Below are 25,008 nucleotides of genomic sequence, written 5' to 3' on the forward strand. Positions count from 1 at the left end.
CCCTCCTTTCCTGGTGGACTACAACGTCCAGCCGGCATCGCGGGTGGGATCCCCACGAGCATGCGCACTGCGCCGCCCCTCCGTGGGAGTGTTCAAAATTTAAATAAACAAGGAGCAACATGGCGGCGCTTTGGCTCGGCTGTTTTCGGCAAACGAAGGTCAGGATATTAGAAGGTTTCTTCGACTAACAGTCCGTGCCGGTAAGTTGGCGCCAAGGCCGCGTGGCCAGGGTGGGGTGGCGCGAGCGCCGGGGATCTCGACCCTCCCCCCGTCCTTCAGATCTTGCTCTTTGTGGAGGAGCTGCTGTTGATGCTTCTTTCCCGCCCCTCCATCCCCTCACCCCGCCCGGCTCGGCCCGCGTCTGTCTGTATTTCACCCTTCCCTCCACCCTTCTCCCGGTCTAAAGTTAAATGCGTGACCCCCTCCCTACACGCTGACCTGTTATCAAGGGGCTGGCCGAGGGCAATGGGCCTGCCACCCCCCTCGCCCCTTGTTGAAGGTCGCTGATTCAGCCGAGACCGGCGTCTTTTTTTTTAACCCCCTTGTGGATAGAGTGGGGTGAGGAAATCGAATTGTTCTTTCTTAAATTAAAATTTCAACCCAAAAGGATCTTGGTTCGGGACAACTTAATTACTGAGACTGAACTTGGGAGTGTGAGCCCACCCCCGGTCCTCGCCCATTGGCTTCTTCACCCTTTCCTGCCCGTCTCAGCTCGCCTTCCCATTGGTGGCCATCAACTGGTCGCCATAGCATTCCCCCCCGTCACGTTGCTTTGGGCAAAGACGGGGTTTGGGAGGGATTTTAATTACAGTTTCAGTGTGAATTTTAAATGCTGCTTCTACGTTGCATTGAAACTGCAATAACAACCAAAAAAAAACGCATAATACCTCCTAGGTTATTTTGCTTGTCTGCAGTCGTGAAGACGGTAAGGCAGTACGACTCGTGCGATCGTACCCAAAATGACTCGCGTTTATGACAGCTAGGGAGGAAAAAGGGAACCATGCAGACAAAAGCGTTAAACAAAGATTATATTTTATCCTCACGTTAAACTAACACGAGAGTTAAGATGTGCTTTGGGCTGCACAAAGCATGGAAATTGCCATGTTGCGATAGGTAGAGACGTTGGGAGATAGCAGCCCTTTTTGGGTAGACCTAGATGAGCTGGTAGGTACAAATTGTTTTAAAAATGCATAGAGATTTAAAATATCGGCACTAATCAGCTAGATATACTCAGAAAGTGTTTCTGGTGAAGCTTTTAATAGCCAAGAAAGAAATCATGCTATGACTGTACTTCAACAGGGGCATTTATTATGAAGAAATAAGGACGATGTTGGTCTCGGAGCGCAATCGTGTGTACATCTGCCCCAGATTGTTGTATAAATCTGTTAGATTGCATCATGTTTTTGATCACTGTATTTTGACACTGACATGCCACAAGCAATCCCTGACTGAAGCTGCTGTTCCTGGAACAGACCAGGAATTGAACTTCATGTGTTCCTAAATGCAAGTGACCGTGTCTCCATTGCAGAAACAGGAAGTCAGTTGTGGTGCACACACATGTATTTTAATGAATGGAGTCAAAAATATAGTTTCTGTTTTTACTAAACTCTTATTTGTCAAAGTAGATTGGATAGAGTCGAGTTTTTTTTTGCTTACTGCTTGGTATTTCTGCATTTCTCTGTGTTACGAGGATGGTCTTTCTATTTTCCTTGCAATGAAACAATCGATGTTCTTTTTGAGTTAGCTTATGTTAAGGAATTAGGATGTAAGTATTTTATGCATGAAGAATATTTACAGCCAAGGCTGAAATGTCCACAAAAATTGCATTTTGTAATCGCTACGAGTTATGCCCATTATTTTGTATGTTTAGAATATTAACATGTAGTCTCAAATTGAAGTAATTATGAAATATCTCTGCCAACAGAAGAAACATATTGCATTACCTGAAGTACATGTTAATTTTGAGTGATGTGCTACTAAAGTCTTGAAGCTTAACTATCTCATTTAAGCATTTTGTATTTTTTAAATGAAGTTCTGATAATATTGGATGGATTAAGTTGTAGTTCCTGGCAGACGTTGATTTAGTTCCTATTCAAAAAAAAATAAAACTGCTGATAATACCTGCATTTTGAGCATTAGGAAAGCACAGCATTGTTTGTTGAGCAGGATAATTCAACGTGACAGCTCCTTGATGGCTTGCTTCTAATTGTGGATTTGCAGACGGCAGTAGGATAGGCTCTTGTGAGTCTGGTCACAGTGGGTTGAGGGACTTCTACTATTGGTTTACTCGCTGATGGCATTTGTAAGCCGTTATCATTGGTTGTCTGTTGAGACCCTGTTGATCGACAGCTGCTAAAGTACTGGTGGCTATGACATCTACATCTTGTTTAGATGCTGCTATTGGCAGGCCTGTTAGAACAGCCTGTAGGTAGTTTTCTAAGCTGTGTATTTCTGGAGTGTGCAATGTTTATTTGTACAATGTTCTGGTTAAAATACTGACCAGATTTGACCAGCTTTTTAAAAAAGGTATTTAATTATTTTACTCCTGGGAATGTATTTGAATGACTATATATCATTATGACATTAATTGAACCTAATACAATTTCCTTTGTTCCTTTAATATTATGAAGTGAGGAGACGTGTACAGAAAACTGCAGATTTAGATGCAGATGAGTACTCTTATAGACTTGTTGTGAATGTTTGTGAAATCTGCATGCCAATAAGTACCGAAACTTGTGTTGCAATACATGCCTGACGTTAATTGGAACCAGTTGCCTCCCTTTCCACAGGGTACATTCTGACTTTCCAAAGCTGAAAAATATCATGCTGTGACATTATTTTAACATTTGAAGGGGGAAACATAACTTTATTTCCATGTTATGAGACATTGGTGAATTTATTAAAATGTCAGGATAAAACTATAAAATGTTTTTTTTTAAATTTTGTTCTTACTGCTGTGATGAGACTGCAAGTGGGTTGTGGACGTGTTTTAATGGTGACTGCTAAAATTTTTGCGGGAGTTCATCCAGACTCGTTTAGCATTGTGCTTTACTTCAAACAGCTGGCAGTTATTTGTGTGCAGTGTTAAGTAGGTGGATGCTAGATTTTCCTGTTCAGTACAACCACTGACTGCCTGCACACAATTGTTATATCGGGCTGTAACAGTAAAGGATGTTGTTATAGCAACAGCATTAGGTGACCTCGCAAAGTATTAAATTTGACTGCATTTACAATCAGGTGGTTATGGAAAACTAGCACTGTTACAATATCTGAAACCACCTGGATGCTGGAGAAGTGTTATTGATGATTACTATAGTTCCATTTTCTTTCAGATAGGAAAGGAGTGTCCTATCTTGAAATAGGATAGAATGTTCACATCAGTGAATATTGACATCTTGTGGGCTTGTTTCCTGGTGTCAGTTGAAAATCAAGGGGTACCTTTAATTAACAATACAGCATTGATGACGTATCTGCTTTTAGAATATTTTTATTATTTTTATCTTGGCTTAAGGCAGAGTTAGTAAAAGTTAATGCTTATCGTGTGACTTGAATGTTAGTTTTAGTTTTCATGCATTTCTTGCTATGCCAAAAATATGTATTTTGACCTTTAGAAACATTGGCATTTAACCAAAGAAATGGATCTAGGGTTTAATTTGTTAGGCTATTGTAGTATTTAGTTGTGATATCATATTTATTCCAGTGTTAAACATTTGGTGAATATTAATTCTCTTCTCAGCCCCATTTTGTAAACTACTTTCTTATGGCTCTGTACTCAGGCTGCTTCTCACATGTGCAGTGTTCCTGCCATTTAAACTTATCACCAGCCTGTGAAATGGTTGTCTTAATATAACAGATTATGCACAAGTTTAGCAGTTTCTGTGGTGTTATAGCAGATACAGAAAGAAATTTATTTCACTGGGCAATTCATCTGACACGGCAAATATATTTTTCAGGTCTGTTTTGCACAAATGCTTAATCACGTTTTACGTACTGTAATAGTTTTCAACGTTTGTTTGCCTTGATACTTGTGACACTTTGAAAGGGCATGTGATGCATGCTTTTTCAATCTGCTTGCATATTGCTGGGAATTTGAATTTGGTGCAATGTTCACACAAGATTTAAAATGTACTCAAAACATTACTCTGGTTTTACATAGCAGGTATTTTGAGCACCTATACATTATTTATGTGATCTTATTAAAATGATAAACTCCATAGTTAGCTGAAACAAAGGTTGTTGATTGAAAACTCTTTAGAAATACAGAATTCGTACAATGTAGCCATTCAACCCATTTTCCGTTGCTGGCAGTTTTGATGGAGCCGCCCAATTCTTTTACCACAGCTAATGTTTCCTTTTCAAATATATACCCGATTCTTTAAAGTTTTTAATGAATCTGATTTCATCATCTTTGCAAGTAACTTATTCAAGATTCTAATAGCTAGCTTGCAGTCATTTTTTAAAGAGATACTTTTTCCTTCTCCATCCAAATTGAGAAGTAATGTTGCAACTATATAGGACCCTGGTCAGACCCCACTTGCTCAGTTCTGGTTGCCTCACTGCAGGAAGGATGTGGAAGCCATAGAAAGGGTGCAGAAGAGACTTACAAGAATGTTGCCTGGATTGGGGAGCATGCCTTATGAGAATAGGTTGAGTGAACTCGGCCTTTTTCCCTTGGAGCAATGGAAGATGAGAGGAGACTTGATAGAGGTGTATAAGATGATGAGAGGCATTGATCGTGTGGATAGTCAGAGGCTTTTTCCCAGGGCTGAAATGGCTAGCACGAGAGGGCGTAGTTTTAAGATGCTTGGAGATGTCAGGGGTAAGTTTTTTATGCAGAGAGTGGTGAGTGCATGGAATGGGCTGCCGGTGACGGTGGTGGAGACGGATACGATAGGGTCTTTTAAGACTCCTGGGTAGGTACATGGAGCTCAGAGAAATAGAGGGCTATGGGTAACCCGAGGTAATTCCTAAGGTAGGGACATGTTCGGCTCAGCTTTGTGAGTCGAAGGGCCTGTATTGTGCTGTAGGTTTTCAATGTTTCTAATTTCTGTTGGAGCTTTTGTTAGGTGTAAAAAGTAATGAAAAAATGCACAGTGATGTGTTTTTTTAAGATGGTATAGCATTTTTAGGATATGCTTACATCGATATTAATTCTAATCTCCAGTTCAAAATCTGATTTTTCATAGGCTCATAGAATTTTCAACCCAGAATCAAACAATTTCAATGTATCTGCTTATCGGTTAACTTTAGATTGAAATTGAATGTACTGAGGGAGCAAGTCATATACTTGAGTTTTGTATATTTTCTTTTCATTCATTTTCCTGATCAAAGGGATGCGTCCTTGGGCTGCAGCTAATTTAGTTTCACGACTTCATATGTAGCAAAAGCTTAGTTTTCTTGATAACTTATTTCCAAACTGAACAATGCTTACGAATTTGGGAGATCATGTTACATGCTGAGCTTAAGCTATTGAGGTTCAAAAAATTAATGTGAATTATGCATATATTTTTGGAGTGATGTGTTTAAACATGTCAGTCAGTGAAGAAGGTAAAATGGTTTTCTTTTTTTTGTACGTAGTGGAACCTCTTGTAGACAGTGAAATGTCAACTGAGTTTGCAGAAGAATTGAATTTTACTTTGCAGACAAAGATCCAGAAAATGCAGATTATGGTCTTGGTTATCTCGCTTTAGATCAGACAATGAGCTGCACACTGATGTTGGATATGTAGTTATTTTGTCAGTGTTCGAGCTTCCATAGGTCATTGTAGGGCTTGTTGAACAAATATTTAATCTACTTAGCTGTGTAAATAGTTGACAGTGTAAAGAAAATTGCGTAAACGTGCCGCTTCAGCAAAATTGGGGTCCGTGTGATGGGACTGATGCCTACTTTAAAAAAATACAAGAGGGATTGCAGCAGAAACTACTAAATGATTTAAGCTGCTATTAGCCAAATGGCTAAAAGCAATTTAATTCCTTTCTGCTGTTTATCAGTCCCCTATTAGGCTCATGATTATTGTTCTTTATTTATTTGAACACTTTTTTGAAAAGGAACAAAATGAGAACTTAAAGTTCAAAAAAAGGTCTCATTTTGGAGAAACTATTTACAATATGGCAGGGACAAATTTTTCTATTCAAAGGAACATTTCATACAGGAAACCTTAATCTTCTCTCCCCTCTTTACTCTAGCTCCCTCCACCTAATGAGTGTATTTAATATTGTGTCATTGGTTTGGATGTAAGTGGTGCTTGATGATGGGCCCCAGAAATAGTTTGTTTCATTTCCTGGTAACATGCATCCAATCTGTTCAAAACATTTAGTACAGGAAAACCCATTTATTCCTGTGCATGACTTTGGAGCCTTGCTAGCAGTTTGTTTTTCTTTCAAATGGCTTTCTTCAGCCCTGCTCAAATGCTGTAGTATTGGTGATTCCAACAAATGATCTTATGTTCTGTCTATTTGTGGTCCACAACTTCTTCTGACCAAAACTACTACTTAATTCTGAAGTGGTGATATCTGAATAACAGAAGTACTGTAGTTATGCATCTTCTGATACGTCTGAATGATAAATAAAGCAGCCTTGGAATGGGTTGTTGGCATGATGAAACACTAGAGTAGAATCAAGCTGCTAAATGGAATTGAAAAGAAATATTGTTCTGGATTCTTTGATAAAACACAATGAAAGTTCTTTTCTAATGTTCCTCGCTTCATGCAGTAACTTTCTAAGTGTATGTACAAGCTGTATATTGGAAGCCTATAACATTTCATATCAAGAATCTGCTGCATTGAGATCATGCATAGGATTTTCCTTCATTTTTCCTCTATTCTAGATAAAAAGTTTGCTTCCAACTTTTCAAAGCAACACACACAAAATGCTGGAGGAACTCAGCAGGCCAGGCAGCATCTATGGAAAAGAGTACACTTAATGTTTCGGGTCTAGACCCATCAGCAGGGTTGGAGAAAAAAAAGATGAGTCTGAGTTAGAAAGTGGGGGAGGGGTGGAAGAAACACAAGGTGATAGGTGAAACTGGGAGGGGGAGAGGGGTAAAGTAAAGAGCTAGGAAGTTGATTGGTGAAAGAAATACAGGACTGGAGAATGGGGTGTCTGATAGGAGAGGACTGAAAGCCATGAAAGAAAGAAAAAGGGAGAGGAGTACCAGAGGGAAGCGATGGGCAGGCAAGGAGATATAGTGAGAGAGGGAAAAGGGGATGGGGAATAGAGAAAGGGTGGGGAGACATTACCAGAAGTTTGAGAAATCGATGTTTGTGCCATCAGGTTGGAGGCTACCCAGATGGAAAATAAGGTGTTGCACCTCCAAACTGAGTGTGGACATGGATGGACATATGGGAATAGGAGGTGGGATTAACATGGGCAGCCACTGGGAGATCCTGCTTTTTCTGGTGGACGGAGCATAGGTGCTTGGCGAAGCGGTCTCCCAATCTATGTTGGGTCTCACCAATATACAAGAGGCCACACTAGGAGCATCAGATACAAATGATTACCCCAACGTACTCAGATGAATTGTCGCCTCACCTGGAAATGCTGTTTGGGGCCCTGAATGGTAGTGAGGGAGGAGGTGTAGGGGCAGGTGTATCACTTGTTCCGCTTCCCTCTGGTACTCCTCTCCCTCTTTCTTTCTTTCATGGCTTTCAGTCCTCTCCTATCAGACACCCCATTCTCCAGTCCTGTATTTCTTTCACCAATCAACTTCCTAGCTCTTTACTTCACCCCTCTCTCCCTCCCAGTTTCACCTATCATCTTGTGTTTCTTCCACCCCTCCCCCACTTTCTAACTCAGACTCATCTTTTTTTTCTCCAACCCTGCTGACGGGTCTCCCGAAACATTAAGTGCCAGGAGAGAGATCAGTAGGGAGGAATGAGTGGACAAGGGAATTGCGTGGGGAGTGATCCTTGCGTGAAGCAGAAAGTCGGGGGGAGGCATGTTTGGTGGTGGAGTCCCATTGGAGATGACCAAAATTGCAGGGAAATATGTGCTGGATGTGGAGGCTGGTGGAGTGGTAGCTGAGCACAAGAGGAATCCTATCCCTGGTGGGGTGGCGTTGATGCGAAATGGAAGAGATGCGATTGAGGGCAGTGTTGATGGTGGAGGAAAGGAAACCCCTTTCTTTGAAGAAGAAGGACATCTCCTTTGTTCTGGAATGAAAAGCCTCATCCTGAGAGCAGATGGGTGGAGATGGAGGAATTGAGAGAAGGGGATGGCATTTTTATAAGTAACAGGGTGGAATGAGGTATAGTCAGTGGGTTTATAATAGACATCAATGGATAGACAGAGGGATCGAGAAAAGGGAGGGAGGTGTCAGAAATGGACCAGGTAAATCTGAGAGCAGGATGGAAGTTGGAGACAAAGTTGATGATGTTGATGAGGTGTGGGTGCAGAAAGCAGCACCAATATCAGTCGTCAATGTAGCGTAGGAAAAGTGGGGGAGTGACACCATTGTAGGTTTGGAATATAGGCTGTTGTATGTAACTGACAAAAAGGCATGCATAGCTGGGACCCACGCAAGTATTCATAGCTACACCTTTTGTTTGAAGGGAGTGGGAGGAGCCAAAGGGGAAATTATTGAGAGTGAGGACAAGTTTTGCTGGATGGAGGAGTGTTGGTAGAGGGGGAACTGGTTGGCTCTGGCGTCCAGAAAGAAATAGTGAGCTTTGAGGCCTTCCTGGTGGGGGATTGAGGTGTGTAGGGGTTGGACATCCATGGTGAAAATAAGATGCTTGGGCCAGGGAACTTGAAATCATTGATAAGATCAAGAACATGTGAAGTGTCATGGATGTAGGTAGGAAAGGACTGAACCAGGAGTGATAAAACTGTTGAGGTATGCTGATACGAGTTCAGTAGGGTAGGAACAAGTTGAAACAATGTGTCTACCTGGACAGGCTGGTTTGTGGATCTTGGGTAGGAGGTAGAAACAGGAGGTGCGGGATGAGGGAACTATGAGGCTGTTGGCAGTGGATGGGAGATCCTCAGAGATTGATGATGGTGTGGGAGACAATGACCCAGTGCTCCATAGTGGGATCCTGTTCAACGGGTAAATAAGTGGAGGTGCCTGACAGTTGTTGCTGGGCCTCAGCAAGGTAGAGGTCAGACCACTACAGCACCCCTCTTATCTGCAGGTTTGATGATGAGGTTAGGATTGGTGTGGAGAGAGTAGAGAGGAGTGCATTTGGAAGGAGTGAGATTGGAATTGGAAAGAGGATGGTGAAGTTGAGATAGTTGATGTCTTGTTGGCGTTTGGCAATGAATAGATCCAGAGCAGAAGACTTGTCCAGAGCAGAAGACTGGGGTGGGGTCCCCAGGAAGAGGAGGAGGGTTGAAGACAGGAGAAGAGATCGTCAGTGAAGAAGTAGGCACAGAAACGGAGGTGGCGGAAGAAGAGCTCATCATTGTGGCAGCTGACAGAACTCAGAGGTGTGAGCATATAGGGACAAAGGTGAGGCCTTTACTGAGGTCTGAATGTTCTGCCTCAGAGAGGGGATGGTGAAGACATGGATGGGAGCTGGGATCAGAAGGGGGTGGGGAATGGGGTTTGGTAGTGTCAGTGGAGAGGGGAGGGTTGGGGTGGTCAGGGAAGGTGGATGAGTGGCACGTAGAGTCCCTGAGGGCCCAAGATCTGGCAATGGGACCTAGGTGATAAGGGACTGCGGAGTGGTGGTGGGGGAAGGGGAGAAGGAGGTTCTGGCGGCAATGCGTGAAGACCTTGCCTGGAGGTGCTGTTGGTCAAAGCTGGAATCGGTGGCAGGCAGGGGTGATGAGAGCTGTGATCAGAGGGGGGAAGGGGTTTGGTAGTGTTGGAGGAGAGGAGAGGGTTGCCGTGTTTGAGGGTCCAAGAGCTGGTGGTAGGACCTGAGGGGCACAGGATTGCAGAGTGGTGGTGGGTGTGATAAAATAATGGATTCAGTACTGACTACATCTGTGACTGCAGTGTGTTTGAATAATGTCTCACAGCTGCTTTCTTTGGAGCAAGATAAGGGTTAAAGTTCGCCCAGATCCACATAAGGTGTCTCTGAGCTTTTCACACCTTTTGATTTTGACAAAAAGCAGTACCTGATGGAAATTAGACAGAACATTCTTTTCTTAATTAAAGCACAAATTTGACGGATGTTCTTGTCTTTGTCATTAAGTTGTGGCTCCAGCAAACCAGGTGGGACATTCTTTTCTTTAATTAAGGTGGCTGGAGTGTCTCACAAATTGATGGTACTTTTGTATCAATAGTCCATTGACTTGGCCGGAATAGTTATCAAACTGATTGTTCTCTGTATCAGTAGTCCATTGACTTGACCGGAATAGTTATCAAACTGATTGTTCTTTTGTGTCGATGGCCTTATAACTTCTGACAGTTCTGACATCAGGCAGTGAACTTGTGGAACCGCCGGGGAGATGAGAAAGGGTCTCTCCCTGATGTTGGGTCCAAGTTCCCTCGCCAGCTGAGCTCGAAGAAATAAACAGGTGGAAAGATAAGTAACAAACTTTTTGTGCTGTCATTATTTGATCCAGCAAAGTTACATTTACAGGTGAAGGCATGGGATTGCAGAGTGGTCGTGGAGGAAGGTGTGGGATTGCGGAGCGGTGGTGGGGGCACCCCTGCTGCCGCTGCCGGCTCTGCCTTGACCAACAGCACCTTCAGGCCGGGTCTTCACATGCTGCTGCTAGAATCCCTGTCTCCCTTTTTCCCACCACCACTCCACAATTCCCTGCCCCTCAGGTCCCACCGCCAGCTCTTCCCCCTCCCCGTTTCATCTATCACCTTGTGTTTCTTCTTCCCTTTCCCCACCTTCTACCTCTGATTCCTCATCTTTTTTTCTCTAGTCCTGCTGAAGGGTCTTAGCCTGAAAAGTCGACTGTACTCTTTTTTTTTTCCCCCATAGATGCTGCCTGGCCTGCTGAGTTCTTCCAGCTTTTTTTGGATTTCCAGCATTTCAGATTTTCTCTTGTTTGTGTTCCAACCTTTCTAGATTTTTCCCCATGATCAACTCCAAGTCTCCCAATATCCTATCCTCTGTTTTTTCAAAAAGTTTATCTGCCATGCACAGAAGCTCTTAACTTGATCTTTCTTTCAAAGATACTTGTCTATTACAGTCTTCCCTGGTAGCTAGAACAATCTACATTTTTACTGCTTGATGTCAAATTTTGCGTTGATAATGCTGCAAGGTGACTGGAACTGCAGAATAGCATGGTCATGATCAATTTCTTATGGTACATCATATTTTGAACTATAATTGGGCCTTCCATTGTAACTAACTTTTGAGAGATTCATGTTTAGTTTCTATAGTTTACTTGGAGGCTCCTGTATTTGGTTTTGTATTTGGTATGTTCTTTGTAAAGCTTTTAAGTTGAGTTTGGATAGAAAAATAGTTCCACCTATGAAAGCAGTGTGCCAGAAGTGCCCCCCCCCCACAGATCAGGCAGCATCCGTGGAAAGAGGAAGTTATATTTCACGTTGAAGACTTTGCCAGAACTGGAAAAGTTTTTTTTTAAAGTAACTTTAAGTTGCAGAAAGAGTGAGGGACAGATAGACTGGATACCACTGATATGGAGCAGTAGAGCTGCCCTGCGGATGAGCTGCATAAGGAGTCATCCAGCTGATGGGTTGATGAGAGCAAAGGGAAGTAAAAGGTTGTGAAATGCAAAGTTGGTTGGAAATATTGCATGGGTCATGCTCAGTTAAGAGTAAAATTTATTATCAAGCATATAGATGTCACCACATACAACCCTGAGATTCTTTTTCTGCGAGCATAATTAGCAAATCTAAAGAACAGTAACTGAAAAGGGGACCAGTGGACAACAAACTGCAAGGGCAAATATAAATAACGAGCATGAAATAACAAGATAAAGTCTTTGAAGTGAGACCATTGGTTGTGGGAACACCAGAAGTAGAATGAGTGTGGTTATCCCTTTTTGTTCAAGAGCCTGGTTGCTGAGGGGTAGTAACTGTTCTTGAACCTAGTGGTGGGAGCCTTGAAGCACTTGTACCTTCTACCTGAAGGCAGCAGTGAGAAAAGAGCATGGCCTGGGTGGTGAGGATCTTTGATGATGGATGCTGCTTTTATTATTACAACGTTTCCTGTAGATGTGCTCAATGGTTGGGAGGGTTTTACCTGTGATGTACTGGGCCAAATCCACTACCTTTTGTAGGATTTTCCACTCAATGGTTTTGATGTTTCCATACCAGGCAGTAATGAAGCCAGTGAGCACGCTTTCCACCGCACACCTATGGAAGTTTGCCAAGGTTTTTGATGACATGCTGAATCTCCACAGACTCCTGAGGAAATAGAGGGGGCTGTTGTGCTTTCTTGTAATTACCTTTATAACGTGGGTTCAGGATAGGTCATCAGAGATAGTGACACCCAGGAATTTAAAGTTACTGACCCTCTCCTGAAGTCTACATCAGTTCCTTGGTCTTATTGACATTGAGTGAGATGTTGTTGTTTTGACACCACTCAGCCAAATTTTCAGTCTCCCTCCTGTATGCTGATTCATCACCGCCTTTGATATAGCCCACGAAAGTGATGTCATCAGTGAACTTGAATATATGTACTTCACCATACAGTCATGGGTGTAAACTGAGTAGAGCAGGGGGCTAAGCACACATCCCTGTGGTGTGTGCTGATGGAAATTGTGGAGGGGATGTGTTTGCTAATCTGAATTGATAGAGAAAATAACACATTTCTCTTGAACTAATCCATTGAGCATTTTGATTTGAAATATTCTAATTTAGAGGTAAATCAAGGTAAAATATTGGGTAGAATGAAAGCAAAGTGACGTAAGGAAGAAATCTCAATATAAAAATTAAATTTGGTACAGATGCATTCCTTGTGAAAACTATCAGGGCTAAAGATACTGGATGGTGGCAGTTTAAGATTTATTTTGTTTTAGATTGTTCTTTAAAGTGTAAGCCGAGATTTGTGTTTTGGGGCTAACAGGTGGCTCAGCAATTGAGTCTCCATGTCCTTCATTATTTGAACATTGAATCTGTTGGTGAGAATTCACTGGAGCAGAGTTTTTCAAAGAACCAGGTACGACAGAGAGCACGTGTTTTGTTTGGAATATACCATCTGTATCTGGATGTGTAATGATTCTGATTGATTACTCCATTGTAAGATTATCAGATTTCTTCAAAAGAAAGGCTGATTCAACAAATACCTGATGATACAACCATTTTTCAAGTAAAGATTGAATCATTTTCCATATCTTTGAAGTACTGTCTTCTGAATTGTCTGGTTACCTAGTAGACTTTAGAAGAAAAACAGATTTTATTAAATGGCACATATGAGAGTGAGGTGTAGTGTCCCAATTGCCAATATTGTGTTATTTTCTCTTTGGAAATAAAGTGCTGATTCTAACTTTTCAAGTTAAAATGAGTTGAGCAATTTTATGTAACTTAAAATGCTGTATTTTGGCATTGGCGCCCTTCTTAGACATTGAACTGTAAGGAGAATGATTTATGGGGAAGTACATTAATATTTTGAAATGCATTGCTATACATTCGTGCAGTGTTATTTTGTCTTTCAGTTTTCTGTATTTGTAAAGTTTGGAAGGAATTTATTTGAGTGTTACTAATAGTTATGGAAAATAGTAATTTTTTTGTACGTGGAGTGTGAGGTTTGTTTGGAAGCTATAAAGGTAGTTATAATGCCATCTGTTTGGGGATAGTTTCATTTGTTGGAGAACTTTTTTAAGTACTGTAAATCTGGGTCATTAGCAGCAGCATCCTACTTATTGCAAAAATTTCAGGATGGTTTGTTTATTAGAAATACTGTAAAACCTTTTATCTGTAGGGTTAAGAGAATCTGCTTGATTTATGAATTCTCAGGGTGCAATTGTGAATGTCATTTAATAAGCTTCTTGCATTAACTTGATGTACAATAAGAACAGCAGGTCTCTATACTTCAGAGTTACTTGTGGCCTAATTGGGATTTTGCAAATGTTTATTAACTTTAAAGTTGCTTTCACCCCCCGCCCCCCAAAACTCTCTTCAACTTCTCAAATTGGTCTGCTGATCTTCATTATTCTTCCATGCCTTTGACTTGTACTGCATTTTGGAACATTAATTTCTGTGTCAAATTGCTTGTGATCAATAATTTCTGAAAATGTAAGAGATTTTAGATATTAGAATCTGTAATGAAAAAACTAGCGAACTCCCAGAGGAGCTTTGGTCAGGCAATTCTGTGGGAGGAAGGAATTGTCTCTTTATGCAAGCTGTCTTCCCTCCACACTCAGTTCTGATGTAGGGTCTTGATCCAAAATGTCAATTATTTATTTGCTTCCATTGGTACTGCCTCGCTTGCAGGATTTTTCCAGTAATTATTTTAACCCTGGTATGAACAAACTGTGTTGGTTGTAAAATGGGCCTCTCAAAAATTCAAAACATCAGCAGGTCTTTTTATCCATGTTCTCTACCAATTTTGCTCTCTCCCACTGCCCTGGGATTTTATGTTGGGGATGGCTTCCACACACCAGGTGATAATTTTTTTTTTCTTTTTTTTTCCTTATAACTTTTCAATATTATCTTGCTGGCCATTCTTTCTGGGCTGAAATGTATTTTTATCTTGCTACTTCACTTTAGATTAATTTAAATTCAGTTTTCTAATATCATAAAGATAACATAGTCATATCTTTGCAAAATTGCCTGTATAACATGTTGTTAAGCCTCTCTGTTCAAAGTAAATTTAATATCGAAGTACATGTCAGTATATTCTACCCAGAGATTCATTTTCTTGTGAGCATTCACAATAAATACAAAAAAAAAGCCACAACAGAATCAATGAAAAACTGCACACAAAAGGTGGACAAACAACCAACGTGCAAAAGACAAACTGTACAAAGTACAATTTATTAGCAGAGTGCATGTATGTCACCGCATACAACCCTGAGATGTATATATTTTGTGGGCCTATTCAGCAAACTGATAGAACAGTTCATTGAAAGAATCAATGAAAGATCAACCAGGAGACAACAAACTGTGCAAATGCTAATATAAATAAATAGCAAAAAATAATGAGATCATGAAGTAACAAGATAAAAAGCCTTTAAAGTGGGATAATTGGTTGTGGGAACATCTCAATGAATGGGCAAGTGAGTGTAGTTCCTCTTGTCCTCACCTACCACCCCACTAGCCTCTGTGCCCAGCACATAATTCTCTGGAACCTCTGCCATCTCCAACGGGATCCCACTACCAAGCACATCTTTCAGAATCAGGTTTATTATCACTGGCATGTGATGTGAAATTTGTTAACTTAGTAGCAGCAGTTCAATGCAATACATAATCTAGCAGAGAGAGAAAAAAATAATAAACAAAATAAAACAATAAATAAGCAAGTAAATCAATTACATATATTGAATAGATCTTTTAAAAAAAATATGCAAAAACAGAAATACTGTATATTTTAAAAAAAAGTGAAGTAGTGTCCAAAGACTCAGTGTCTATTTAGGGATCGGATGGCAGAGGGGAAGAAGCTGTTCCTGAATCGTTGAGTGTGTGCCTTCTCCTACCTGATGGTAACAGTGAGAAAAGGGCATGCCCTGGGGGCTGGAGGTCCTTAATAATGGACACTGCCTTTCTGAGACACCGCTCCCCGAAGATGTCCTGGGTACTTTGTAGGCTGGTGCCCAGGATGGAGTTGTCTAAATTTACAACCTTCTGCAGCTTCTTTAGGTCCTGTGCAGTAGCCCCCTCCATACCAGACAGTGATGCAGCCTGTCAGAATGCTATCCATAGTACAACTATAGAAGTTTTAGAGTGTATTTGTTGACATGCCAAATCTCTTCAAACTCCTAGTAAAGTATAGCTGCTGTCTTGCCTTCTTTATGACTACATCAGTATGTTGAGACCAAGTTAGATCCTCAGAGATCTTGACACCCAGGAACTTGAAGCTGCTCACTCTCTCCACTTCTGATCCCTCTATGAGGATTGGTATGTGTTCCTTCATCTTGCCCTTCCTGAAGTCCACAGTCAGATCTTTTGTCTTACTGACGTTGAGTGCCAGGTTGTTGCTGCGGCACCACTCCACTTGATGACATATCTCACTCCTGTATGCCCTCTCATCACCACCTGAGATTCAACGAATAATGGTTGTATCGTCAGCAAATTTATAGATGGTATTTGAGCTCAGCCTAGCCACACAGTCATGTGTATACAGAGCGTAGAGCAGTGGGCTAAGCACACACCCCGAGGTGTGCTAGGATTGTGGGAATGATGGTATTAAATGTTGAGCTGTAGATGATGAACAGCATCCTGACATAGGTGTTTGTGTTGTCTAGATAGTCTAAAGCCATGTGGAGAGCCACTGAAATTGCGTCTGCTGTTGGCCTATTGTGGCGATAGGCAAATTGCAATGGGTCTAGGTCCTTGCTAAGGCAGGAGTGCAGTCTAGTCATAACCAACCTCTCAAAGCATTTCATCACTGTTGATGTGAGTGCTACTGGGCGATAGTCATTAAGGCAGCTCACATTATTCTTCTTTGGCACTGGTATAATTGTTGCTGTTTTGAAGCAAGCGGGAATTTCTGCCCGTTTCCCCCCCCCCACCATTTCCTCCCTTTTCTGCTCCCTACGCAACTTCCTTGACCATCCGTCCCTCCCCCCAGCACTTACCCTTGAAACAAAACAAGTGATACACCTGCCCCTACACCTTCCTCACTACCATTCAGAGCCCTAAATAGTCCTTCCAGGTGAGGTGACACTTCACCTGTGACTCTTTTGGGGTCATATACTGTGTCTGGTGCTCCCGCTGTGGCTTGCTGTATATCGGTGAGACCCGACATGGTGCTCCTTCCTTTTCTTTCTTCCACGGCCTTGTCTTTCATCAATCAACTTCCTAGCTCTTTACTTCATCCCTCCCCCCTTCAGGTTTTACCTATCACCTTGTGTTTCTCTCTCCCCTCCCCCCACCTTTCAAATCTGTTCCTCAGCTTTTTTTCTCCAATCCTGCTGAAGGGTTTCCTCCCAAAAAGTCGACTGCTTTTTTCCTAGATGCTGCCTGGCCTGCTGAGTTCCTCCAGCATTTTGTGTGTTGCTCGAATTTCCAGCATCTGAAGATTTTCTCTTGTTTGTGAGAGTAGTTACCTCCTTTTGTTCAAGAGCCTGATGGTTGAGGGGCAGTAACTTTTCTTGAACTTGGTGGTGCAAGTCCTGAGGCTCTTGTACCTTCTACCTGATGGCAGCAGCGAGAAAAAAGTATGACTTGGTTGGTGAGGATCTTTGATGATGGATGCTGCTATGCTGTAACAGCGTTTCATGCAGATGTGCTCAATGGTTGGGAGTGCTTTACCTGTGATGTATTGGGCTGAATCCACCACCTTTTTGAAGGATTTTCTCTTCAAAAGCTGTGCTTTTGAAACCAGGCTGTGCTGCAGCCAGCCAGTACACTTTCCACTACACATATAATATAATAAAATAATAAAAAATAAGAAATAAACATTGTGCCCCCGCCTGCTCTGCCCCCCGCCCCCCCAATCTTTTGCAACTGTAATTTAATAATAAACTATTGCATAAATATTAACATTTCTATCCTGCCCATTACTCCATAGAAGGGTTAATCAGCTTGTAATGAAAGCTGAATAGCTTTTACTAATCTCTTACCAGCAGGAATTCACAATGATCATTGTGTTGTCTCATTAACAGATGGAGCAAAAAGCTTAAGCAGGAGTCCTCGAGCTTGTCATGATAAAAAGACCTGAAGAAATGGCGGTTTTTCAGGAGTGGACTGTCAATTCGACTAATGAATTCAATATGTGTGCCATTTTCTTTTGTGCCACACAGCCTTGTGCATGCTTAATTATACTGAAGGCCTGCAAGAAACAAGTAGTCCGATCAATGTTAAATGTACAGTGATAACGTGAAATGTTAATATATGAAATCGAATAAATGATTGCAAGTTTTTGTAGATTTTTGAATAGCTGACCAAACGCAGGTTGTGAATGCCTGCATTCCTGTCAAAAGGACATTGTTAGTGTAAAAAAGTTGTGTTTTTCATGTTCAAATTGCTTTGAAGCATGTTGAGCTGTAAGGTTGAAATTACCTAAAAGAAAACAAAAATTTAAAATTTTTGTATGAATTTCAGTTTTAAAAGAATTTTTGCATTGTTTTGCATTTACATTTTCTAAACTAAAATGGCATTTGTTCTTTTAAACACAGTAATTCTGAAAGGTGAAACAACAGTACCCTTCCTGAGGTATATTTATGTAAATGACTGTAATCTTTACAAAATAGTTCCTGTTATGCTTGGTGTTTAGGATTTGTCAAGTGACGTCACCCAATTTACAGATGAATTTTGTTAATTTAATAATTTTTGTTGCAATAATTTACATAGGTATTTATAAGTATTGATACCAATAATTTGGAACCATAGCTTTTGAGTGAACAGTTCAGATTACTTTTAGTTATTCTAAATTTTTAACTGGGGCTACTTACCCTAAGGAATTGGGTAAATGTCTTGTATTTGAGTCTGTCTGCTTGGCTAATTTTTGTTTTTAAATCCAGTACAAACTCTTGTTTCGGGGGGCATCCGAACACTGTAGATGAAGCTAACATTTATCTAGTTAACTTCTGGCTAACAGTAACATTTGTGGTATATCAAAATCACACAGCAATGAGGCTCATTATTCTGAGTTTGGACTGTATTTTTTCCTGAATTTGGCAAATGTCTTGTTCTTCATTGACCTCATATTAACTACGAAATTTTTAATGCCACTTTCAAAATTTTAAAACCAACATCTATCCATATTTGAATTTTGCTGTACTTCTAAATTACACTTGATGCTGTAATAGTATAAAGATGATTGTCAGAACATCTGAACAAACATTTTTTTTAAACATCTAAGTGAAATCTTCACCACTTACATGGTGAAAATCTCAGAAATGGTGGCTTGTGCATATTCTTGGCTCAGTGCTCAAGCTGCCTATGCTTACCATTTATTTACATGGTGATTAAGTTTGACTAAATCTTGTTTAATAATGGACAATAGATCCTTTGGGGTGAGGTCTTTAAAACAGAATTGAATTGTGAAAATATGTCGTGTTGTGTGCACTACGCTCCGACCACAAAAGTGATTGGAAAATAGTTTTTGACTGCTGTAAAAGCCACGTGCCTTATAAAATGTTTTAGATTGCCACCCTGCATCCAAGACATCAGTTTGTACCTTTTCTCTCCACAGGTACTGCTGGACACAGTGTTTTGCCAGTGTACTGTTTTAAGTTGATTCCAGCATCATGTTTAAAATAATATTTTAAAGACAACTGAAGAAAATTTAATCAATTCAAAATGTAAATTATTTATTGTTTTCCCATAGTAACTTTTACATTTAAGTAGATTGGAAGCTATTACTGTTTTCAGTCTGGCTTGGCACAAGTTTTGCAGGTGGATTTCCCCACCATAAATTCCAGGTACAGTTGGGATAATGTTGACCAGTGACCAGAAACTTAAAGACCTTCATGTTCACATTCAAGTGTGCAACAATTTCAAACCTGGTGGCAGTTATGTGGCAGAATACTGCCAATACTTCCTGCAAAAATCTGAGTCAATGTATTTCCGGAATGGTCAATTCAAGTTGCTGGCCAGGTGTAGGCTGACAGACTGCTCACATGAAACAAATGGTCACTCTTGGGGTATGTCGGTATCGTGAGAAATTCAAAGTATGAAATTAAATTGAGTATAGGCAAAGGAAGAGAATGGATTTTAAACACTCATTCCATCTGCCCTGATCCTTATCGTTTTGAAATGAAACCTTTAATACCAGTTATCCTGCTCACAGTGCAAAAAGTTTCCATGATGATTTTCTGAATCTGAAATAATAACTAAATTTGTTGCTGTACAATGGTTCTGTATTTCTCTACTATGAGTCTTTTACAGGCGGACTGGAGTTGATGAAATGTGTGGTTGCTATAGCAATAGACTGCTGAGTGCAGCTTCAAGGTCGGTCAGTTATGACAGTGATCAGTATGCTCAATGTGGAGGATTGTAATAGCTGTATTTGAAAGATTACCGGAATGTTTCTGTGTGAGAGACTTCTTGTGCAATTGTACTTGTAAAATTCTGATTGTTGAAAATATTAAATGTTGCCTTTCTTGCTGAGAACTAGGGCCCCAGTTTGCAGAACAACAGAATAGGTAAAAGAGAAAATAATGCAGAATTCGGACCAAGTACTGTATATTGTGTAACACAATTTTTAATATACAGAATTTAATCTTCCAAGTTGTATTTGACAGTATATGAGAAAAATAAGTCTTGAAATCATGGAGATGAGTCATATTTACTCTGTTTACTCATTGGAAGCTGTGTGTGGGTGTGTATGTATGTGTGTGTACACACAGACACATATGGACAGACAGACACCCCTCCTATAAAAGATATTTGTCCCCTTTGGAACTTGTCATGTTTTATTATTTTACATCATTGAATCACTGTGGATTTAATTTGGCTTTCTTGACACTGATCAACAGAAAAAGACTTTCGTGTCAAAGCTTTGAAAATAGATCTCTACAAAATGATCTACATTAGTTACAAATATAAAACACAAAATATGATTGCATAAGTGCTCACTCCCCTTTAATGGACACACAAAATCATCACAGGTTTTAGAAGTCACATAATTAGTTAAATGGAAATCAGTTTTTGGAGACTCCCTGTGTGCAGTCAAGGTGTTTCAATTGATTGTAGTAAAATTACACCTGTATCTGGAAAGTCTAACTGCTGGTGAGTCAGTATCTTGGCGATAGTACACCATGAAGACGAAAGAACACTCCAAGCAACTCTGCAAAAAAGTTATTGAAAAGCACAAGTCAGGAGATGGATACAAGAAAATTTCCAAGTCACTGAGGCTACGTCCACACTACGCCAGATAATTTTGAAAACAAAGCTTTTTCTCTTCATTTTGACCCTCTGTCCACACTGAACCGGCGATTTTAGCCCCCGAAAACGGAGATTTTCAGAAACTGTCTCCAGAGTGAATAAATCTGAAAACATCTAATATCCGTTGCAGTGTGTATGGGGTAACCGGAGCTTTTTAAAACCGCTGTCATGACGTGCTGGAACAAATGGCGGCAGTGCGGCATTTCAGTGTTTTCTTATTATTATTCTTATCCTTATTATTATGACTACTTTATTGCTTAGAGTGTACAATCATCACAGTGATTGTTTCTGCACTTTGCAGAACCTAACAATTTCAGAACAGACTGCAATGAGACTGAAGCCAGAAGAGTTAGAAATGTACTCACCAAATACTTTGACCCAGAGCTTACTGAATAAATAAGTATACTCACTTTGCCCTGTTTTCTGTCCTTGCTTGCCCTCTGCCACCTCCAGTTTAAATTCTATGCGGAATACTTTGGAGGATCAAGAACCAAGAACCAATGTGGTTTTACCCATTTATGCAAGTACTTCTCTGACAATAGATGTGTAACAGCCTAATGTAACATTGTATGGAAATACAAGATAACACTGACACAGTCATGTTTTATACATTTAACAAGGTGCTTTATTAATGCAACAGAGTTAGTCAGTTTTTCAATGTTCGTCGTCAGCCGGGTCATACTGTCCGTGAATTCCCTGTCGGTTGCCTCCATACGCTCCAGTATTTGTTTTTTTTTTAGTTTTAAGTCCTCCTGTGCGAGAGCCAAGAGCAATTCCTTTTAAATTTTAATACTCCGTAACTGGACAAATGTGCAACTAGTATACCGTTTCCTCTTCGCTTGTTTTCTGTGTGCCCTGCGCATGCCCAGTAGGAGGAGATTCGCCCAAATAGCTGCCTAATGTGGACGGAGATATTTTGAAAAACGCTTCGTGTGGACGCCTGTCGTTTTTACTCAAAACCGGCGTTTTCAAAATTATCCGGCGTTGTGTAGACATAGCCTGAATACCCCTTGGTGTATAGTTAAGTTGATCATCAAGAAATGGAAAGAATATGGCACAGCTGTAAATCTGCCTTGAGCAGGCCATCCTCAAAAACTGAGTGACTGCAAGAAAGGGATGAGTGAGGGAGGCCACCAAGAAACCTGTGACTTCTCTGGAGGAGCTGCAGGCTTCAGTGGCTGAGATAGGAGAGATTGCGTGTACAACAACTGTTGCCTGGGTGCTTCACCAGTTGAAGTTTTATGGGAGAGTGACAAAGGGAAGGCCACTGTTGGGGAAAAAAAAACTCACATTAAATCTTGGCTAATATTTGCCAGAAGGCAAGTGGGAGATTGAAGTCGGCTGGAAGAAGGTTCTGTGGTCTAATGAAACCAAAATTGAGCTTTTTGGCTATCAGACTACACACTATGTTTGGTATAAGCCAAACACCACACACCAATAAAAACACACCATCCCTTCCGAGAAGCATGGTGGTGGCTGCATCACTGCAGCAATCCCTAGAAGGCTTATGAATGTAGAGGGTAAAATGAGTGCAGCAAAATACGGGGAAGTCCTGGAGGAAGACCTGATGCACTCTGCAAGAGAACTGCGATTTGAGAGAAGATTTGTTTTCCAGCAAGAAAATGACCCCAAGCATACACAAGAAAGGCTTGTAATAAAAAAAAAACAAAAGTTAATGTCCTGGAGTGGCCAAATCAGAATCCAGACCTCAATCCAATTGAGAGTTTGTGGTGGCACTTGAAAAGGGCTGTTCACTCATGATACCCATGCAATCTGACAGAGTGTGAGGAGTTTTGTAATGAAGAATGGGGGAAAATTGCATTGTCTTAATGTGCATATGGAGACCTATCCACGCAGACTCAAGGCTGTAATTGCTGCCAAAGGTGCATCTACTAAATACTGACTTGAAGGGGGTGAATACTTATGCAAACAGTTAATTTGTTTTATATTTGTAATTAATTTCATTCACTTTGTAGAGATCTGTTTTCACTCTGACACTAAAGACCTTTTTCTGTTGATCAATGTCGAAATAGTCAAATTAAATCCACTGTGATTCAATGTTGTTAAAACAATAAAACATGAAAACTTTCAAGAGGGAGATGAATACTCCTTATAGGCACTATTTGTAATTGCATGCATGTGTGTTTTGGGCAGCAGCCTTTTGATGGCTTGGCAGAATCACATTTTGAGATGTTGACAATTTCAGTTGATTTTTCTAATAATACTTGTGTTTTGTTTCATTAATTTGGTTGTATTTAACAAATCCTTGTCACATTGTTAATGTCTGCATTTAGGTGGTCTGGATTATGATATTTAAAAATATCTGAACCTGTGCAACTGAGGTATGACGTGGTTTATAATTCAAGTTCAAAACTGTTTTGAAGAGTCATTTGTAGTAACATTTCTTCCATTGATTTTAAAGTTCTAACTGAAACATTTTTTTTCCCAAAACTTACACTGATCAAATTATGAGTTTGTGCCAAGCAGAAGAAAGCTATCGGAAGATAAGGTGGCAGTCAGACAAGTTTTTAAAAATAAAAAATGAGTTGTACTTTGAATGTAATTTACATGATTAGTTAAATTCAAATATTTAGAAAACTCCAGTAACTACTCCAAAGGAAAAGTTATTTCTTTCACATGTTGAATTTTGTTCAGCCACAAGTATGATTAAGTTATAATTATTAATGAACAAGAAGCATTTTTCTGATGCCATAGGTGTGCTTATCAGCAATACATCTTCAAAATATTTTCTTCTGCTTTGAGTTTTTACTGGCAACGCCTTGTGTGAACTGTTGCAACTTGATAAAACTCTTTTACTCTGTTTTGGTATTTCTTTGCCCAGGGCATTCATAACAATGTAGAGACACATAAGAATCTGGCAGTCCCCGTTCATCTGTTATGTTGGGACCCTTGTTATGCAGATACAGCTGATTCCAGTCTGCCCTTTTAGTTCTGGTATGTGTATGCGTTGATTTTGAACAGCTTTACTAAGCAATAAAGAAAATTCCAATGAAAACCTCAACTGTAACAATGAAATGTATACATTTGGTGAAAGAGAGATTCAGTTGTATTTAGTCACAGAGTGCTGCAGTGCAATAACATGCCCTTCAGCCCATCTCATCCATACTAAACTGTTATTCTCCCAAGTTCTATCAACCTATACCCAAAACCTAGCCGTCCCTCCATACCACTCCCATCCGTGTACTTATCCGAGCCTCTTAAATATTGAAATCGAACCTGCACCCACCATTTCCGCTAGCAAATTGTTCCACATTTGTACCGACCTCTGAGTGAAGAAATTCCCCTTGATGATCCCCTTAAAAATTTCACATTTCACCCTTAACCTATGGCCTCTAGTTCAAGTCTCACTCAACCTCAGTGGAAAAAAGCCTGCTTGTATTTGCTCTGTCTGTACCCCTCATAATTTTCTATACCTCTTTCAAATCTTCCCTCATTCGCCTATACTCCAATTCAAAGAAGCCCTAGCAAGGAGTTCCTGAAAAGTTTCTTTCAATCTCGTGTACTGCATTTATTAATAACAGATTTTCCTATATTAGACCATAAGACATAGGAGCAAAATTAGGCTCTTCAGCCCATCGAGTCTACTCTGCCATTCCATCATGGCTGATCCTGGATTGCACACTCAATCCCACACACCTACCTTCTTGCCATAACTTTTGAAGTCCTGACCAACAAGAAAACTATATAAATTTTCACTTTAAATATACCCGCCGTCTTGGCCTCAATAGCTGTCAGTGGCAGAGCATTCCACAGTTTCACTACTCTGGCTATATAAAAAAAAAAAATCTTCCTTACCTCTGTTCTAAAGAGTTGTCCCTCAATTTTGAGTCTCTGCCCTTTAGTTCTGGATGCCCCTACCATCCACTCCATCTCCTCCACATCCACCTCATCCAATCCTTTCAACATTTGGTAGGTTTCAATGAATTCCCCCCCCACCACCCACATTCTTCTAAAATCCAATGAGTACAGGCCCAAAGCTGCCAGATGCTCCTCATATGTTAACCCCATCGTTCCTGGAATCATCCTCATGAATCTCCTCTGGACTCCCTCCAATGACAACACATACTTTCTGAGATACGGGGCGCTAAACTGTTGACAATGCTCCAAGTGTGGCCTGAGTAGTG

At 40.5% G+C, this 25,008-nt stretch overlaps 1 protein-coding gene and 1 long non-coding RNA gene across 7 annotated transcripts in view; one reads left to right on the top strand and one right to left on the bottom strand.

Annotated features, from left to right (window-relative positions):
• LOC140187499 (uncharacterized) overlaps positions 1-607 on the bottom strand; it is a 31,248-nt gene extending 30,641 nt beyond the window's left edge. The window contains exon 1 of the long non-coding RNA XR_011883112.1: positions 439-607. This is a non-coding gene — a long non-coding RNA (uncharacterized lncRNA). The remainder of the gene's footprint in view (positions 1-438) is intronic.
• LOC140187428 (nuclear receptor coactivator 3-like) overlaps positions 104-25,008 on the top strand; it is a 227,932-nt gene continuing 203,027 nt past the window's right edge. For 5 of the 6 annotated variants that reach the window (XM_072242752.1, XM_072242823.1, XM_072242775.1 and 2 more), the window contains exon 1: positions 104-200. The gene's annotated coding sequence lies outside the window, so the exon portion shown is untranslated. Of the gene's footprint in view, positions 201-20,529; positions 23,819-25,008 lie in introns of those variants that run through there. The other variant, XM_072242767.1, reaches the window with a different exon arrangement.

The sequence above is a fragment of the Mobula birostris genome, chromosome 2 (genome assembly GCF_030028105.1).
Source record: "Mobula birostris isolate sMobBir1 chromosome 2, sMobBir1.hap1, whole genome shotgun sequence".
Classification (NCBI taxonomy): Eukaryota; Metazoa; Chordata; class Chondrichthyes; order Myliobatiformes; family Myliobatidae; genus Mobula; species Mobula birostris.